The sequence below is a fragment of the Lepisosteus platostomus genome, chromosome 5, assembly GCF_059453375.1.
Source record: "Lepisosteus platostomus isolate fLepPlt1 chromosome 5, fLepPlt1.hap1, whole genome shotgun sequence".
NCBI classification, from domain to species: Eukaryota; Metazoa; Chordata; class Actinopteri; order Semionotiformes; family Lepisosteidae; genus Lepisosteus; species Lepisosteus platostomus.
The window spans coordinates 9,864,646-9,878,636 of NC_142615.1; the positions used below are offsets into that span (position 1 = coordinate 9,864,646).

The following is a 13,991-nucleotide window of genomic DNA, read 5'->3' on the forward strand; positions in this document are numbered from 1 at the left end:
GCGGAAATTTCGGGCCACGCCACGTCCAAAAAACACAGGTTCCCCCCCTGTCCTGCGGGGAAAAGAAACGCCATTTTCTTTTCCGAGCGCTGCGTGGGACCTCACGACCCCCCCCCACCCCAAAAAAAAAAAACGGGCTTCGCAGACGAGGAAAACCGGGCACGTCGACCTCTCTACAACACCACCCGGCTGTTTCTGTTTCAAACCGTGGGAAAAAAATAAATACAATTTCGCCCTTCACCGACCGCCGCGCAAAAAAACACAACTTCACGCTACAGAAACGGCCTGTGTGTGTGGGGGGGGGGGGCACGGGAAAAAAATAAAACCTGCGTGTTTTCGGCAGAGTAAGCTCAGCGGGGAAACTCCCTGAATCTCGGGGTTGCTTCTTGAACCCCGAAAACGACCTTTTTTCTCTCTCGTTTTCTTGGTGTCTGGGACGTTCACGAACTCCCGCGTCGGTGCGATTCCCAGCGAGACTTGAACATAACCCCCCCCCGTGGGGCCACAGCGCCCCCGTGTGGCCGAGAGGACCACCACCCGCAGGGCTGAGCTTTTACTGCCGTGTCCCGCTTTCACTCTGGCGATGAAGGAGGGAATCAAGGAGGAGAATTAATATTGTGATCCACCAGTCCATCACAGGACACACACACACCCTGGACAGGACACCACTCCTTCACAGGATACCAGTCCATCACAGCCAGTGTCTCATGGGTGTCCAGGCTGGGTACCATCTGTCCATCACAGGACACACAGACACACACACTCACACACCCTGGACAGGACACCAGTCCATCACAGGACACACACACATATTATATTTCGCAAGGTATAATACGGGGGGAAAAAAAACATTTATATTTATCAACCTACTAGTAATACTGGGTGGATGTCACGTTCCCCAAAGTTCAGTGCCTCTCTCTAATAAAGCAGAAACGCGACATTAAAATCACCAGGACACAATACACCTTGCTCTGGACGATGGGAGAAGACCTGTACCTTCACGAGTCCGGGTTGTGAAAACTTCTTCTGGCAGTTCAAAACGTTTCGAAGAGACTACAGCGCTACCCTGTTTTCCATTTCTATCGTGTATTATTATACAGTCATAAGTATCTGTCCTGATCACAGAGTCCCCCTCTCACTGCCAGGACTGAAGCCCAGTGCAGCACGAATAATAATAATAATTAATAAGTCTGGACCCTCCACTCATGGCTCTTCCCAGGTCAGGGGGATCCCCTCCAGCCCCCCCAGTGTGCAGCCCCCACCTGGATGATGCTCCAGTCCGCTCAGCACACAGCAGCTCTCAGTGGGGAGGAGAGCAGAGGGATGGAGCCAGTTCAGAGACAGGGGTGATTAGGAGGCCATGATGGGTCAAGACCAGGGGGGGAATCAGGCCAGGACACTGGGGTAACACCCCTACTCTTCTCCAGAGACACCCCGGGATTGTTAATGAGCACAGAGAGTCAGGACCTCGGTTTGACGGCGCCTGTTTACAGTCCAGTGTCCCCGTCACTATACTGGGGCATCAGGACCCACACAGACCGCAGGGTGAGAGCGCCCCCTGCTGGCCCTACTAACACCTCTCCCAGCAGCAACCTCAGTTTTTCCCAGGAGTCTCCCCTCCAGGTACTGACCAGGCTCCCACCTGCTGGGCTCCAGTGGGGAAGGGGCTGCCAGCTGGGAGCTGCAGGGTGAGATGGCTGCTGGGCAAACGATGGCTAAAGATCTTCCTAGGACACCCTGGACTTCGTGGTCGACTTCCTTCTCTTCAGACGGAGGTGGCTTGAAATCTGTCTCGTTTCAAGGAGTATTGGACACGATGCCCCCCCTGCTATATCCCCACCAACTGGTGGCACGCCGACGATGAGGGCTCTCGGCCTCAATCCGTCAACCACAAACTCTCCGGGATGAAAGAGAAGGACAGACTCTGTTCGTTCGTTTCGGTGGGGGGGAGGGAAAAAACCAAAAGCTAAACAGATTTTTTTTAAAACCATTTTAATGATGCTTAACAAAAGAACAAAAATTACAATACAGATTAAGTCCAGGCTGGGGTCCCTCAGCTTCGGTCCAGCACAGTCTGGGGTCCCTCAGCTTCGGTCCAGCACAGTCTGGGGTCCCTCAGCTTCGGTCCAGACTGGGGTCCCTCAGCTTCGGTCCAGCACAGTCTGGGGTCCCTCAGCTCCAGTCCAGTCCAGTCTGGTGTCTCTCAGCTCTGGTCCAGTCCAGCCTATTGTCCCTAGGCTCCAGTCCAGTCGTTTGGTGTCCCTCAGCTCCGGTCCAGTCCAGTCCAGTCCAGATCTTAGCAGGCACAGAACCAGGAAAGGAACCTGGAAAGAATATTGTTATTGCAGGTGTGAGGGACACAGACACAGACGTCACCATGACATCAAACAGCAAGAGGAGACTCCTCCTTGAATCACAGACACGACCGGGCGGCGCCCCCCTGTCTGCTCACCTGCACCTCCTCTTCCTCTTCTTGTCCTTCCTAGCAGCCTGCTCCTCCTCTCCCTTTCTCTTCCTCTCCTGAGATACGGTCTCCGCCACTTCCATTGGCTCGTCCTGATCTTCTGTCTCCACCGACACGCAGCTCAGGGACTTCAAAAAGATGCACCAGCGCTTCTGAAGCAGAGACAGGAGAGTCACATTAAGAGTCGGACTGGACACTCCAGTACATGAACACTGCACTGAAAGAGAGAGGGGTTCATACAGACACACTGACTGGACACTCCAGGACATGAACACTGCACTGAGAGAGAGAGGGGTTCATACAGACACATGACTGGACACTCCAGTACATGAACACTGCACTGAGAGAGAGAGGGGTTCATACAGACACACTGACTGGGCACTCCAGTACATGAACACTGCACTGAGAGAGAGAGGGGTTCATACAGACACACTGACTGGACACTCCAGTACATGAACACTGCACTGAGAGAGAGAGGGGTTCATACAGACACACTGACTGGACACTCCAGTACATGAACACTGCACTGAGAGAGAGAGGGGTTCATACAGACACACTGACTGGACACTGGACAGGAGTAAAGAGAGGATCAGAGCATTACCCACCTTCTTTTTCTTCTGTCTCACAGGAGGTGGTGATTGGACCTCCTCCAGCTGGAGTCCTTGGAGGGAGAGAGGGGGCAGGAGAGGGACAGGTGAGTCAAGTGTCCCAAGAGCACAGAGACTCTGCTGAGATCACACTCGCAGTGAGTGAGCCTGGGTGTAGCCCACTAATACTGACCCACTGGACACCACAGGACAGAGAGGAGGAGGAGGAGAGAGACAAACTGCCTGGACACCACAGGACAGAGAGGAGGAGGAGAGAGACACACTGAGGACAGAGAGGAGGAGGAGAGAGACACTGACAGACAGGGCTGAAAGAGAGAGAAACACTGAGACCCAGGGACAGACAAGACGGCGAAACTCCACCACAGACAGGACAGGAGGCAGGGTGGGACCAGCACTGACCTCCTTCCTCTCTCCTGCCGAAGGAGCTGTCTCCACCTCCTCTTCCTCCTGCAAGTCAAGAGACAGGCTGAGAGAGAGACGGGCTGGTGGGACATCGGCGAACAGAGCTGAAGGCAGAGAGCCGGGGAGACAGGCCCAGCTGGGACAACGCAGGACAGACAGAGAGACAGACAGAAAGGAAGGAGAGAGAGAGACAAAGATGAAGGCACAGAAAGACAGCAGGCAAAGAGAAAGATTGAGATTGAGGGACAAACAAACCGAGAGAGAAAGAGGAAGGAGAGAGAGAGACAGAGATCGAGGGACAGACAGACTGACAGACAGGGCTGAAAGAGAGAGACAGAGAGGCAGGGACAGACAGACAGCAGGATGAGAGAGAGACAGAGATCGAGGGACAATAATTTGGTTTCGAAATTTATTCTGAAAATATACAATCATTCACTCCTGAAAAATATCGAGTTCAAATTATACATTATGTACAATATTATAATCAACATATGGCTAATCATCAAAAATAAAAAAACTGTACTGGGGGACACAGCTGGCTGTGCTGTTCTGGACAGAACACACTGAGGTCCAGTTTCCACCTCCTGCAGGATCAAACAGCACCCCCACTGGCTCTCCAGTGAACAAAGGGACAGACAGAGAGGCTTCAGGCTGCAGGGTGACAGTGTCTCTGTGAGGATGATAGAAGAACACACTCTGTCAAGAATATAGAGCCCTCTAGTGACCCTACTGTAGACCTGCTCACCGCCCACAGTGACGATCACAGTGCTGATACTGCTTCCCTTAAGGTCCCTCACTGTGTAGCTGCCCTGATCAGCTGGAGTGAGGGAGCGGAGTGTCAGAGAACTGTTCTGCACTGACACTCACTGTTCGTACCTGGGGCCAGGGAGCCCTGCGCTGCTCAGTAAGACAATACGAGACTGGACAGATCCTGCAGGATCAAACAGCACCTCCACTGGACCAGCAGTGTGGAGGGGGAGAGACAGAGAGGCACCGGGCTGCAGGCTGTGGACTTCTGAGTGAGCTGAAAAGGGACAGGTAGAAACATGTTGAATATTTAGTTTTACAACAATACCTTGAGTTTGGACTGCGATCAGCTTCATTTTGTATTTCAGCTGTGAAAATGCAATTTCAAAAATGCACGCCCCAGTCATGTTAGGTTCAAGTTACAGTTGCATCACAACTCAATACATTTGCAATTCACTTCAAATGTTGTTTTTGTTTGATCCAGTCTGTCCTCACCTAAAGGAGATATGGACTCAGTCTTTGGAATTTGTATATATATATATTTCAGTGATCCCTCAGCCATTCCTTCTGTTTTGTAATTCAATTTCTCTTTTAAAATTCCTTCCCCACTTCTAGGACCTGCAGTTGCTGAACTCCACAATGGCTTCTATTGGAAAGTCTGTGACTGAGACCAAGTAAGTGTTCACTTTTTTATAAAACCATTATTTATTTTGGAGCAATGAGCAATTCTTATATAAATACAATAAAATCATTATGCTCAAACTATGAGAGAGAAAATTAAGGATAATTTAAGAAATCAGTCTTAGCTTGTTTCTATACACAGATGGTATTATTTATTTTCCGAGGAAGGACATGATAAATCACCTGAAGAACATCGTGGATTACAACAGAATAGAGATTGTGTCTGGCGAGGCAAACAGGGCAGTGGTTGTAAGACTGCTGGAGTCCTTGGCATTAGGGACTAAATATACTAAACGTATGATGCTAAAATGTTATTTTCACATATATTAATGTAATAAATGATTGCTTATGCTTTATGCACTACTTCACTGCTTCACTGCTCTATGCTGTCTGGAAATAAATCCTCAGACTGCTTACTGCCCTGGGCATGTACCAATAAATCCGAATGCACATCTGAATCCCAAACAGAATCTCTAGTAAAATACGATCATTTGTGAAACAGGCAAATGACTGTCTCAGGGGCCCATTCCTCATTCTCAAGACACATGTATGTAGTACGTACACCATGCATTGAGCAATAGGGACTGAAAACACCACAGGTAAGGTTAGAAGTCATTCTGAGGTGCCACATGTGAGGGATACAGCTAGGCATCTGAAATGCAGGGTTTGAGAGCCCTTTCAGGAGCACTGCATCCTTTGAGACAGACCCGTGCGTGTTAAACAAATGATCATTTCTTTCAGCATTAGGGACTAAATATACTAAACGTATGATGCTAAAATGTTATTTTCACATATATTAATGTAATAAATCATTGCTTATGCTTTAACAACAAATCTAATTAAAATAAAAGCTTAAGTTTTGTATTTATCTTGTACCATAGAACATGATTTTCTTTGTATTTCATGCCCACAAAGTGTCCAAATGTTCTATGATCATTTCTTTCAGCATTAGGGACTAAATATACTAAACATATGATGCTAAAATCCTGAAAAAAGGATGTGCTCCATCTCGTCAGTAGATTGGATTCCAAAACTGATTTGGGTCAATATACATTACCTTTAAAGATAAGGTACAGTCTACTGTAGGGAACCATCAACGTAGAAAGCATTGGCCTTCCCTGGGGGGCAGGTAGGTGCAAAAGATAAACCTTTATCCTATCTTTATCCTAAGATAAGTGGCCAAGCTCATCATGTTGCCATAGTAGACAAAGTTCTATAAAATGTTAAATAACTTTTAATAAAAGCATTTTGGTCTTTCAGTACTGTACAAGGTGAATTAAACTGTCCCTGGTAATGCAAAGTAATTAGAAGCATCCCAGAAATTTTATCTCTAGAAACATTAGCTGTTTTATATCATGTAATTTAGTGTGATGTTGTCAGAATTCAAGGACATTATCACACACAGAAATTGGTTCAGTTAAATCTAAAAAACACAGCTAAACATGGGTTTAAATGTAAAATAGAAGTCTTACCTCTTGTCAAAAGATTTCATTCAAGAAGTGAACCTCAGATCCTTCTTTGAAAAAAGTAAGTTCAAATGAAAATGATTGTTAAAAACTGGGCTTTCAATAAATGACAAATTTAATCTAATACTGCTCTGATCATGGTAGCAGGAAGGTGTTTAAATTACTCTGTACCTAGGAGTATTTCGATCCCGAGTTCTGAATCCCAAACAGAATCTCTAGTAAAATAGGAGGCACTGGACTATAAATACCCATCCATGTTATAACACACTCACCAAGGGTTTTTTAGTTTAACTCTGAGCTTTGAGAGATTTAATACCTATGGTACCCATATTCATCCTTTATTTAAGGGAAGTACACATCCTAGACACACAGGAAACCCTCTTGCCCCAAGGGAAGACCGATACTTTGGATGGTAATGATTGAACCTGGCTTACAACAGACATCTTTTGAAATGGTAATTCTTTCAGGTGGCTTGGCAAACTTCCTGCCCCAGCTAAGACAGGTACTTTGGATGTTAATGCTTGAGACTAGACATCTTTGGAAATGGTAATTCTTTCCGAGTGCTTGGGAAACTCTATTTCTTTGAATGCACCTGCACTGTTGAATATACTTTAAACCCATGCTTAGCCATGTTTTTAAAATTAAATTATAACGATTTCTGTGTTTGATAATGGTAGCAAAGGCTTCTTCCACCCACTGCTTTGCCAAAGGGAAGTGCTGTTTTCTGGGAGGGGTGGAGTCTTTGCTCGGTGTCACTTTCTGCTGAGTGCAATATACCTTTCACTTTTCACCTGCAATCGAGACAGGAGGTACAGTAACTCTGAGACTTGACTAAGGTCCTGGATATTGAATCACCACTACGATCAAGAGGTAAGACTTTACATTTTTACTTTTAAATGCATTTGCTGATAACCTTTTAAAACTAATATGCAGTCAGGCAGATGCATCTTTATTCTTAAGCGTCTCTCAGTGCATTGATATTGTTTTTACTAATCTAATATCAAGAATCTCATCATGTGCATGCTGAGGTGTGGAATATATCTTTGTGTTAAATGGTATTGTTTTGTATATTGTATAATTGAAATACAGCCTCTTTCTGGTTACAAGTATTGGCTTAGAAGACTTCTCCTTGCATTGTATAATCAGGGCCAGTTCAATGGGGCATTTAATTAATTGAGAGCTCTTTCTAGTAGATATGAATGCAGAATGGATACAGATTAATTGCAATAGTGTAACTGCAAATGAATATAGATGAGAATGTATGTTTGTTCATATACAATGGCAGGAGCAGTTTCTCATTGCAGTGGATTTTCAGGGCCAATTCATCTCTCCATCTTATACTGAATATGAAAGGCAGTTGTTTCTATATGGACTCAGTCTTTGGAATTTGTATATATATATATTTCAGTGATCCCTCAGCCATTCCTTCTGTACTGTAATTCAATTTCTCTTTTAAAATTCCTTCCCCACTTCTAGGACCTGCAGTTGCTGAACTCCACAATGGCTTCTATTGGAACGTCTGTGACTGAGACCAAGTAAGTGTTCACTTTTTTTATGAAACCATAATTTATTTTGGAGCAATGAGCAATTCTTATATAAATGCAATAAAATCATTATGCTCAAACTATGAGAGAGAAAATTAAGGATAATTTAAGAAATCAGTCTTAGCTTGTTTCTATACACAAATGGTATTATTTATTTTCAAAGGAAACCCGCGAGGATTCCCCTGGTGTGCAAGACGTGCCTGAATACTTTTGATCAGCTTCCTGCTCACTTGAAGAAGGCGTGTATGAAGCACGCCACGGCAGAAGAGATCAAGATGGCCTCTCAACAGGCGAGGAAGGACATGATAAATCACCTGAAGAACATCGTGGATTACAACAGAATAGAGATCGTGTCTGGTGAGGCAAACAGGGCAGTGGTTGTAAGACAGCTGGAGTCCTTGGCATTAGGGACTAAATAAACTAAACGTATGATGCTAAAATGTTATTTTCACATATATTAATGTAATAAATGATTGCTTATGCTTTATAAACAAATCTAATTAAAATAAAAGCTTAAGTTTTGTATTTATCTTGTACCATAGAACATGATTTTCTTTGTATTTCAAGCCCACAAAGTGTCCAAATGACGCACTACATGATATAAGGAAGATTATCACATGCATATCGGTATTATCTTTCTTATGAAAATGCATTCCTTTCATTACCTTTTACTTTTTACTTGGAACCTTTCAGGAACTGCGACACCGCAGGAATGCCATTACTCCGTGATCCAGGATCCCGGGCCCGCGGGCGGAAGTAGGTTTTGCCTTCTCGCGTGTAAGGGCTGGCAGGGCTCAAACGGCAGCGGCGGGGGGTGGCGAGACGCCTGTGGTGCGCGGGCTTGCTAGGTCAGTGCGAGGTGAAGTCGGGGCAGAGCCCCTGGACCACAGCCCCACCACCGGGAGCTCTGCTAAGTGGTGGGTTGGGCAATCATTACTGGATACGAGTGTCAAGTGTCGACACGAGTGTGAGCAGCGTCGATTCGAGTGTGAACGGTGTCGACACGAGTCCTGTTGGTCAGTACAGTGTCAATACGAGTGCGAACAGTGTCGACAGGAGTGTGAACACTGAGTCCTGTTAATCAAAAAAGTATTAATATAAGTGTGAACAGTGAGTCCTGTTGTTCAGTATAGTGTCAATACGAGTGTGAACAGCGAGTCCTGTTGTTCACTACAGTGTCAATACGAGTGTGAACAGCGAGTCCTGTTGTTCAGTACAGTGTCAATATGAGTGTGTACAGTGAGTCCTGTTGTTCAGTACAGTGTCAATACAAGTGTGAACAGTGAGTCCGGTTCTGTACAGTGTTAACTCATTGAATTCCCTCTTGCTCTGCACAGTGTTAACGGGTGAGAACACGTGTTTTATTCTTGGCAGAATTAACACAGACAGATACTGCTGTTGAATACTCCACAGTCAACAAACCCCGAGCCGCACAAAGTGAGGATCTTTTACTTCTATCTATTAAACTAGCAGAAATAAAACATCATGATAACTTCTTACTGCTCTGTCCAGTTTTAAAACAAGTGTGAACATTTGTAATAATAGTGTGTCCTGCTGTTGTGTACAGCGTGAATACAAGTGTGAACAGTGAATCCTATTGTTGTGTACAGTGTCAATACGAGCGTGAACAGTGAGTCCTGTCGTCTGAACAGTGTCAATACGCGTGTGAACAGTGAGCCCTGTTGTTCAGTATGGTGTTAACATAAGTTAACATAAGTATTGACCCGTATCCTGTTCTCTACAGACATCACACTACGCCACTGGAGTACGCCACTGTCAACAAACCGAGAGCAGCACAAAGTGAGGACTTTTTAAACTCTTTACCACGGTATAAAACTCACAGGAGTAATGGGAATGACACTAAAAACAACAACACTGATAGTGAACAAGAGATTTTGAACAATACACATTCTAGTCAGATTTAAATACCCACAGACCTGACCGTTGGAAGTAGTAAAACAATGCAAATTATTTTTTTTCTGCGTGCAGGTTTTCTAAGAACTGAAGAAAGGCTAAAAACGAGAGAACGCCATTCGGTTTTTCAAGCCTGTCTGGTAGTTAGTGATTAATTGGACCCATGATTTAATCCACCTGTATCTGGAGAGAAGCCAGGGTATCGGCATCAACAACAAGGCTGGGCAGCTTGTTCCCCACCCGCCTCTGTGTAAAGACGCGTCACCCATTCTTGGTTTTATTTTCACCTTTCACTATACGTGAAGAATTCCAAAAGGTGCACAAATGCTCTGGAGCTATTCTGTGGTTCGGCGATGTCTCTGGAGCCTTTTCTCACAGTGTGCGACTTCCCTGTGTGTCTCCCCGAACACAGGGTCTGACTGAAGGGGCACTGACCTGCAGGAATGGGAGGAGACCAAGCTGGGACGGTTCTGCCACGTCAGCGAAACTCTGGACCCCGACTTCATCTGCCAAAGAAACAGCAGCGTCAATTAACTCCGCCAGCGAGTTCAACTGTCGCCTCCCTTCTCTCCATCTCTGTGTGTCCCATCTCTTCATAACCCGTCTCCTATCAATCCTACTGTGTTTCATTTACTCTTCCTCACTCTGTCTCCTGTCCGGTTGTCTGCACTTAAAACTGAGGTATTTCCTGAGATCTCCTCTCTCTCGCTGTGTCTCCTGTCCTGTGGGTTTGTTACTAAGGGATTCTTTGTGATCTCCTCTCTCTCGCTGTGTCTCCTGTCCTGTGTGTTAGTATGTTTGTTACTGAGGTATTTCCTGTGATCTCCTCTCTCTCACTGTGTCTCCTGTTCTTCAGTGTTTTAATCCTCTTAAATAATTTAGCTCATTCCTCTCTCACTCACTGCGACTCCTATCCATTCTGTGTTCAGTTCCTCTGACTTGCCTCTTGCATCAGCGCTAGCAATATCATGCATCTATTTAATTTAAAATTATTGATCTGTCACCTTGATAGTTCGATCTCGGCTACAGTTAGCATAGATGGCACAATTAAAAGGACGATGAGCTCAACATCTGTGCGCGTCTAATTAACTGAACCGTACAGAACATCCTGCCTCAGCTAGTCTCTCGCTGGCGGGGTCGCCCATCGGCGAGACCACGTCTCCAGGAAATTCTGCGGACTGGACACTGCGGGAGGGTGGGGCTGTGTTTCCGCACGAACGCCGGAAATCACTCAGGATCTCCAGAGAGACTCCTGTAGCCTTACAGCATCACAGTCACAGGCCTCAGCATTGCAACTGTATCATATCAAACGCCCAGTCACCCTGAGGTGAGGCCGACCAGTCTGAAGCATTACCTGTAAACACCAGGCACACTGGAACCTGACTTCATCGTCCACTTAGCGCAGAGGTGGGGTGGACAGTCAGTTTTCTGGGGAGAAAAAAAACAACACCAGGAATTTAGCATACTGAAAGGATCATGGAGTGATGATCTGGCTGAACCCTCTTGGCTGAGGGCTCCTGGCCAGAGGATGAGGAGGCTGGGACCCCCCTGCACAGCGAGGAGGAGTGACCAGGGGGGGCAGCTACACAGGTGGAGACGGGGTGAGAGAGGGACGCGAGGGTGAGAGGGGGATCACGTGCAGTATTGACAGTGTTTCAGGAGAGGAGTCAGGAGTGATTGCTAAAATATCGACAGCCGAGTCTGACCGAACTAGGGTGTGGCCATCCCTCTTGAACTTTCATCACAAACTCCTGTCTTCCTGCGGTGTCTCTGAGGAAGCTACCATTTTTCATTGGCTAATAAGAGGTGGAAGAGGTGTTAGTGGGACAGCAGGGGGGCGCTCACCCTGCGGTCTGATACCCCAGTATAGTGACGGGGGACACTATACTGTAAACAGGCGAGGTCCTTCGGATGAGACGTAAAACCGAGGTCCTGACTCTCTGTGGTCATTAAAAATCCCAGGGCGTCTCTCGAAAAGAGTAGGGGTGTAACCCAGGCGTCCTGGCCAAATTTCCCATTGGCCCTTACCAATCATGGCCTCCTAATAACCCCCCTCTCTGAACTGGCTTCATCCCTCTGCTCTCCTCCCCACTGAGAGCTGCTGTGTGGGGAGCGTTCTGGCGCACTATGGCTGCCGTCGCATCATCCAGGTGGGGGCTGTACATTGGTGGCGGTAGTGGGATTCCCCATTCCCTGTGCAGCGCTTTGAGTGGAGTGTCCAGAAAAGCGCTATATGAGTGTAAGCAATTATTAGTAAGGCCCCTCAGTAGTTGAGATCTCTGTTATACCCATCTAGAAACATGCAATCAGCATGTTATTGATGAAGCAATAGTCACAACATTATTCCACACCTCTAACCCTGCACAAGGGGGCATGCTTCAAGCTCGGGCCAGGGTGAGAGGCGGGTCATGATGACAGTCATGCTTTCTACACCTTATACTGAGCTCAGAAATGGACCAAGCGGACATCTCACGAGCAGATCCCTCCGCGTATAAAAAGGCAACTTGTCTCGGCAAAAATACCATGGATTCACATCCGAAATATGATAAAAAGGCAAAAACACCACACTTGTAATGCAAACGTACCCTTAAAAGGAAACCCGGTTTTAAAACCAACTTGATTTTCCCCTGGAGAAACCTTTTTATGGACACACATCGCATCTATTACACATGTATAACTAAATATAAAGATAAAACTTAATATAAGAAGTCATGACATATCACACATGACGGAGTCTGGTGCAGAATAAACAGTTTACACTGACCCACCTTTATTTACCCTGGTCACTCACTTCTATTAACTGTCTTAATAAGGGTAACAAATGAATATTTGTTTCAATTTGGGATCTACATCTGGGAGCCCTGAAATGTTGGCCAGAGGGGAGAAGCTGATATTCAGACCTAAGAATATATTAAAAACAAGGATCTGATGTTGTTTTTCACCTGTCTAATCAAAGCTTGTTCAAAAATTATCTGATTATAGGACACACGAGTTTATAATCATACTCATTCCACTTTTTAACCCCGTATATATGCACAATATGAAACGTATATACACTAAATCTCACGTGTGACTCCCATAATATACATTTCTTTACGAAAATTAGGAACACTTATTACAATTATCAACCCCCCATGACGAGGCAATATTTCATACCTTTGTTTCTTTGTGGGTTCAAAGTTCTGTCCTGTCGTTTCACACGTAATGTTTTGGTAGTTATCTCAATTTTCCTTTGCAATTATCTCCAAGATCATCATCAACTTTTTGTAAAACGCTATGCACAACTGATATTTAAAGAAAGTCCTGTACCAAAACGTCTTCGTAGGGAAAGACAACTTTTTTTTTCCTTACGTCAGTCGCTACACGGTTACTCTTAAAATCCATTACTCGCCTTTAAAAAAAAGTTTCGTTTTTTATTGTGGCTCACTGACATTTCTGTCACAATTCTGAGGGACCCCAAATAAAATTCACTTGCCGGTATAAAGACGCCGGCGAGGTTAAGACAGGTATCGAGCCACCTGCGTATCTAACGGACGTTTAAAATAAAAAAAATGGCGTGTAATGTTGCGAAGGCCTACTGTTTTTTTATAGTTTGTCGATTGTAAGGGACGTGGGCCGCGACAGAAATACTGGTCGGGGTGGGAAAAGGTTTATTGATGGTTTATTGTACCGCAACGGTCACAATTGACTCACCAGCAAAGATGGCGCCGAGGCCACATCGACTCCCTCCCGCCCTGCCTCGCACCGAAGCTCGAGCTGCGGAGCGCGACGCCGAACCGCCAGTCCGCGGGCGCGGGCGCCGGACATAGACGTCATAAACCCTTCCGAGGCGCAGGAATTTTAGATCACTGTAGTTTCTTCTGGACCCGGGTTAGGGACAGTGTGCCCTCCGTGAGAGTCTTCTGAGGAAGCCAGTGTCTCATGGGTGTCCAGGCTGGGTACCATCTGTCCATCACAGGACACACAGACACACACACTCACACATCCTGGACAGGACACCAGTCCATCACAGGACACACACACACTCACTCACACACCCTGGACAGGACACCAGTCCATCACAGGACACACACACACTCACACACCCTGGACAGGACACCAGTCACTCACAGGACACACACACACACACTCACACACCCTGGACAGGACACCAGTCCCTCACAGG

General features: G+C 46.0%; 1 long non-coding RNA gene across 1 annotated transcript; it reads right to left on the bottom strand.

Moving 5' to 3' along the window:
- Nucleotides 1-4,164: 4,164 nt before the first annotated feature.
- On the bottom strand, nt 4,165-13,614 carry LOC148663255 (uncharacterized). The gene is made up of 4 exons (XR_015937134.1): nt 13,520-13,614; nt 11,181-11,254; nt 10,262-10,332; nt 4,165-4,498 (listed from the first exon to the last, which is right to left on the bottom strand). It is a non-coding gene; the product is annotated as an uncharacterized LOC148663255 (long non-coding RNA).
- Nucleotides 13,615-13,991: the final 377 nt, after the last annotated feature.